At 47.2% G+C, this 6,530-nt stretch overlaps 1 non-coding gene across 1 annotated transcript; it reads right to left on the bottom strand.

The window, feature by feature from the left end:
* Positions 1-6,250: 6,250 nt before the first annotated feature.
* LOC119474155 lies at positions 6,251-6,312 on the bottom strand. The gene has a single exon (XR_005203449.1). It is a non-coding gene; the product is annotated as a U7 small nuclear RNA (small nuclear RNA).
* Positions 6,313-6,530: the final 218 nt, after the last annotated feature.

The raw sequence follows: 6,530 nt of genomic DNA on the forward strand, positions 1-6,530 counted from the left end.
AAAAAAAAAAAAAAAAAAAAAAAAAAAAAAGAATATCAGTCCTGTCCTAAATGTCACAGCAGCTGATCAGCAAAAGTATAGTAGTGTTTGGTGGCTAAACTTGCAAAGGGGAGGAAAATACATAAAGCCTTGCAAAGAAGAAGAAGGACATCACCTTCTTGGGGAAAGGAAGGAGTAAAACAGTAAATGAGTGCAAAATAAGTTAAAAATTACACATGGGCTTAAGCATTGTTAAAAAGATGGGAACGCAGAAGAAAACTGAAGATAACAAAAACTTATTCAAGATAGGAGGTTGCTTACATAAATAAAACCTACGGGGACAGCCTAGAGCAGGTATAATAATCACGGATGCAGGTGTCCCTCTTGTTGCTTTGCCATCCTTAATGAGGCTTCTACCTCGTGGTCCAGGACGGATGCTTGAGCTCCCGCCATTATGTTTGCAATCCAGGCAGTGTGCCAAAAAAAGGAGGTTATAGTAGGGCTGATATTTAGCTGATACTTATCAGTAGAACTGTAATTAATTTATAAAGAGTAATTAAATTATAAAGAGCTGGGTACCTGTAATCCCAATACTTTGGGAGGCTGAAGTGGGCAGATCACCTGAGGTCAGGAGTTTGAGATCAGCCTGGCCAACATGGTGAAACCCTATCTCTACTAAAAATACAAAAATTAGCTGGGCGTTGTGGTGCAGGCCTGTAGTCCAGCTACTTGGGAGGCTGAGGCAAGAGAACTGCTTGAACTAGGGAGGTGGAGGTTGCAGAGCTGAGATTGTGCCACTGCACTGCAGCCTGGGTGACACAGCGAGACTCCATTTCAAAAAAGAATAAAAAAAATAAATTATGAATAACTTCTACACCAGTTGGCAACAGTTGCTAGCCCCCTGATGCACACACTCCCTGCTGGCTCATCCCCAGGAACTATCCACCCTTCCAAGACAGCAGCCTGGCTCAACTGGGGCCTCCTAGGACATTCCCCCAGCACTATGGCCAGTGAACTGGCAGTGCCATTTGTTAAATATTTGAATATTTACACTGGATATATGCCTTCCTTTAAAGAACAGTACCTAGAAGTCACAAATTGGGTACTTGTTCTTTTACTTCATTGGCTACAGTGAAGTACCGTGGCTGCAAGGGAGGTTGGGATGTGTAGGTTTTTTTTTTTTTCATTCAGGAATTTTCTTCCTAGACCAGGGATATGTAGTTCCTATTCGTTAGGTGGCCATGTTCCCTCTTAGAAATAGGGGGTCTGATTAGTAACTATCAAGTCAAGGAGAAAGGGTTGAAGAATCTTAGAGGGTGTAGCAGACTCTGCCACAGGGGAGGCTAAATAGGTGTCAAGAAGCACAGAGGGCTTGGTGAGCTTGGCTGCACTGCTGAGTGCTCCAGGAGCCCAGCGGTGGTGGGGGTATAGGGGGAGATGTCAGAGGCTGGGAATTGCTGGGTGATGGGAGAAACGTCCCTGAGACAGCCTGAGCCTGCCTTGCGTGATGCCTGAGGTCTCATTCTAGGCAGAAGGACACATGTAGCCTGGAGGGCCTGAAGGCCAGAGGTCTCAAGGAGGGAGACACTGGAGGGAGGGAACTTGTCATTGTTTGAGACAGGGCAAGGGATCAGGGGAGGCTTCCAGGGCATTCAGGGGCTCCAGGGTGGCTGTTTAGGGAGCGGAGTGGAGCTTTGGGGCCAAGCAGGTGGGCTGGGGCTTAACCGTAGCTACATCTTGTCTCCTTGGCTGTCTTGGCCAGGAACAAGTTGTAGAAAGAGTAAGAGATGGAAGCCATCTGGGACCACAGGGAACATCATCATTATTATTTGAGATGGGGTCTTGCTCTGTTGCCTAGGCTGGCATGCAGAGGTGCGCCACTGCAGCCTCAACCTCTTGGTCTCAAGCTATCCTCACACCTCAGCCTACAAAGTAGCTGGGATCACAGCCGTGTGTCAGCACACCTGTCTAACTTTTGCATTTTGTTTGGTAAAGACAGGGTTTTTCCCTGTTGCCCAGGCTAGTCCAACTCCTAGGCTCAAGTGATCCTCTCACCTGGGCCTCTCAAAGTGCTGGGATTATAGGCACAAGCCACTGCGCCCAGCTGGAAAATTATTGAAAGGGTCTGGCAGGTGGGGATTTCAAGAGATTCCAGACACAAAAATTGGGGCCTCATGCAGAACTGAGATCCAGAACTGGAAGACCATCAAGAACCCTTAAGCATGGCTCATACTTCTAAGGAAAACATGTCTTTTCACTTCCTTGAAGATTTGAGCTCCCAGAAGGTAGAGGTGGAAGGGATTTTCTTTTCTCTTTTAAATTTTCCTACATTAATTTTGTTCTTTAAAAATTATAATGTGGACATTTCCATGAGTGAAATAATGCAAGATGAGTTAATCCAAGTCAGAGTTTCCTCCCTGCTTCCAATTCTCTGTTCCCCTCCTGGCTGCAATCCTGCATCTGTGGGAGGAAGAGGAACAGGGTAGAGGGCTGTGGCTGCCCCTGCATCCCATCTTTGGGGTGCTGCAGGCTGCAGGACCTTTTGTTTTGTTTTGTTTTTTGGAATTCTTTTTTGAGACAGAGTCTCGCTCTGTCACCCAGGCTGGAGTGCAGTGATGTGATCTTGGGATCTCGGCTCACTGCAACCTCTGCCTCCCAGGTTCAAGCGATTCTCCTGCCTTAGCCTCCCGAGTAGCTGGGATTACAGGTACATTTCACCATACCTGACTAACTTTTGTATTTTTAGCAGAAACGGGGTTTTCACCATGTTGTCCAGGCTGGTCTCAAACTCCTGACCTCAAGTGGTCTGCCTGCCTGGGCCTCCCAAAGTGCTGGGATTATAGGCATGAGCCACTGCGCCCTGTGTGATGCAGGATCTTGAAGCTCCCCACGGTTCTGCTGTCCTGTCTGGGAAGTCAGCAGCAGGGCTTACTAGCAGATGGGGTTTGGCCTCTTGCTCTGCCCATGTTTCTTGGGACCCACATTCCTGGCAGACTGGCTGCAGCCTAGCCCTTGGTCCCTCCTCCTCTTATTTCAAAGCTGCTTCAGTACCGTTGCTCCGTCCAGCCAGTTTCCTCAGTCATCTCTTCATTGTTCAGTACTTGGGATCTTTCCAGCTTCCACCGTTCTAAAGTGCCCTTCTGTGAACACTTTGGACAAAATATTCCTTCACTTCTCGAGTATTTCCCTGAGGATACATAGCTAGGAACGGCACAAGAGAGCCAGAGGGTTTGAGGAGCTTCACGGCTCTTGTTGCCAACACGCAGATGGTTCAGAAGGCTTTTTTATTTTTTTCTTTTTTTAAAAGAGGATTTAAGCATCCACGACTTGGCAAAGAAAAAAAGTTAATAATAATCTACTTATTGCTTTTACATTCTTTATTAAAATTCTGTCCTCATGGGGCTCAGGAGGAGGCGGATGAAGTAGCCTATTACTGTTGAGTTATAGGTGAGGAGATGAAAGGCAGCAAAGGTTTATCTCAAAAACACTGACATATTCCTCTAGGTATGAAGAATGAGGCATACTTAAGAAAAAAAACAAAAGGGTTGGGTGCAGTGGCTCATGCCTGTAATCCCAGCACTTTGGGAGGCTGAAGCGGGTGGATCATGAGGTCAGGAGTTCAAGACCAGCCTGACCAAGATGGGGAAACTCTGTCTTTACAAAAAATACAAAAAAAAAAAAAAATTAGCTGGGCATGGTGGCATACGCCTGTAATCCCAGCTACTCAGGAGGCTGAGGCAGGAGAATTGCTTGAACCTGGGAGGCAGAGGTTGCAGTGAGCCGAGGTTGAACCACTACACTCCAGCCTGGGTGACAAGAGAGAGACTCCATCTCAACAAAATAAATAAATAAAAATAAAACAGTGACAACAACAACAACAACAAATAAACAAACAAAACAGAAAAACTTGCCAGGCGTGGTGGCGCGTGCCTGTGATCCCAGCTACTCAGGAGACTGAGGCAGGAGAATCGCTTGGACCTGGTAGGCGGAGGTTGCAGTGAGCCGAGATTGCACCACTGCATTCCAGCCTGGGTGACAGAATGAGACTCTGTCTCAAAAAAAGAAAAAAAAAAGAAAGAAAGAAAGAAAAAGAGTTCTGGTTCAGGCTCTGTTGTTAAACAGCCCTGACATGTCAGTAGCACTACCAGATGAGATGGGATGATCTGAGGTCTCTGAGCTTCCTTTTGGCTTGGGGTCTTATAACTTTGTTTTTAACCAGCTGTGTGTGGTCTGTCTCAGGCTTCTACCTGGCCTTGGGAAACCCAAAGGTGGAACAGCCACGAAGTCTCCATCTGGCCACTGAGGCTGACCTGTGAGGTGTCCAGCTGAGACCTCACGTTTTGTCCCATCTCCCTCAGCTGCCTCACATGGCCCACTGTGGTACGTGGTGCACACTTCCCCATCTGGTTCCCCAGAGGAAGTCAGAGCTGTGGTGGAGGGCGGTGGGGGAGGTTTGGGGGATTGCAGGGGAGAACTGAAGGTTCTGAGGCCTTAGTCCATGGAGCTGTTCTCCAAAGGGGATTGCAGATTGGAGGAAGTGGGAGGAACTTTAGGTTTGCCCTTTTTGGGTCAGGAAACCTGGCTTCAGGCCAGGTTCTGTCTCTATCTATTGTGTGACCTTGGATAAATGTCTGCCCTCTCCTGTGCTCATTTTCCCCCCAGGCACAATGTGGGAATGGGAGTAAATGACCTCTACGGGCCTGCCCTAAGGAGCTAAGATTCCCCTCCTTTCCCTGCCTTGGGGTTGGCAGGTTCCTGTCCTTGCGGAGGGGGTCATCATTCTCTGCTCAGGACCTGGAAGCGGCAGCCACAGGCAGAGGGTGACTGGCTTTGTGCGGGCCACCCGGGCCTTCCTTTCTTATTCCGGATTCAGGTGTGGGCTGGACATGGTAGTGCTGCTCCTGTCTGCAGCAAGGCAGAGTTTTAGCTGGGTTCTCAGATTCTGGCTTTGCTTCTTCTTCCCTTCTCCAGAGGCTGAGGTACTTCCTCTTCCTAAGTCCCTTTCCTCCACTGCCTCCATCTCTACGGACAAACCATGGTGGAGCCTTGGGAGGGACTGTATTTAATACTGAAAAGGCTGTCTGTGGCTCATGGGGAGACCCACAGTCTGGTGAAAGGGATTGTACAAGTGAAATGTTAAAGGGGAAAGGAGGGCACAGAATAAAGCTGCTCCTAATACTAGAAACGTGATTTGGAAGACAGTGTGGGTCTGGTGGTTAAGTCTGAATCCTAACTATATGAACCTGCATATGTTGTTAATCTTTTTTTTTTTTTTTTTTTTAAGCTAGAGTCTTGCTCTGTCGCCCAGGCCAAGCCTGAGTGCAGTGGTGCAATCTTGGCTCACTGCAGCCTTTGCCTCCTGGGTTCCAGTGATTCTCCTGCCTCAGCCTCTTGAGTAGCTGGGATAACAGGCGCATGCCATCACACCCGGCTAATTTTTGTATTTTTAGTAGAGACGAGGTTTCGCCATTTTGGCCAGGCTGGTCTCGAACTCCGGATCTCAGGTGATCTCCCCACCTCGGCCTCCCAAAGTGCTGGGATTACAGGCATAAGCCACCAAGCCTGGCTTGTTGTTAACCGTTTTTGAGTTGTTGGGGACTCAGAAAACATATCCCAAAATATGGCACTTTGACATGCTGAGTACTTTGAATTACAGATTAGAAGGTAGCAGAAGCAAAGTCCTTGGCCTTCTTCTGTCCTTCTGTCTCTCCCCCGTCTTTCTCCCTAAAAGCGAGTGAATTTCTCTTCCCCAAGGTGGCTCATAGAATCTAGAAAGCCTGTGCCCCAAAGCCATCCATAAAACCTAGAAAGGTCAGTCTCTTTTATTCTCCTTTTTCCTCGGAAGACCCTCCTTCTAGAGGGTTCCTGCCCCATACCTGGGAGGAAGGAATGCTTCACAAAGGTTGAGGAGAATCTGAACCGACAGGCCTTGCTGTGTTTCCCCTCACTCAGTAACCATTAACCCACACCCTTGACTAAGTATATTTCTACATGTTTGTTTCCCATCGAACCTCGGCATGAAAATAAAGTTTCCCCTGGGTCTTTGGGTCTTAATTTCTGAAGGTTTCTCTGTCACATAAAACGTTGATGACAGACATTTGTCATGCTTTTCTCTTGTTAAGCTGTCTCTCGTTACAGGAGTGCTGGTTGTAACTGTTATGATCACTTATGATGGGTGAGGAAAGGTATTCCATCTTTAATGGTACTACAATGTAAGGCCTAAAAGTTTCTTATTTTTTTTCTTTTTCTATTATTATTTTTTTGTTTTGAGAGGGGCTTTCTGGCAAAAACCGGAAAGCCTGCTAGACAAATTCTAAGAGAGCTGTAACACCCTTTTTATTTATTTATTTTTATTTTTATGGAGTCTCGTCCTGTCGCCCAAGCTTGTAGTGCAGTGGTGCGATCTCAACTCACCATAACCTCTGCCTCCCAGTTCAAACGATTCTCTTGCCTCAGTCTCCCGAATAGCTGGGACCACAGGCGCCGGCTACTACAACCGGCTAATTTTTTTGTATTTTTTTTTTTTGTAGAGATAGGATTTTGACACCTTG

Source organism: Cebus imitator, unplaced genomic scaffold (genome assembly GCF_001604975.1).
Source record: "Cebus imitator isolate Cc_AM_T3 unplaced genomic scaffold, Cebus_imitator-1.0 Scaffold215, whole genome shotgun sequence".
NCBI lineage: Eukaryota > Metazoa > Chordata > Mammalia > Primates > Cebidae > Cebus > Cebus imitator.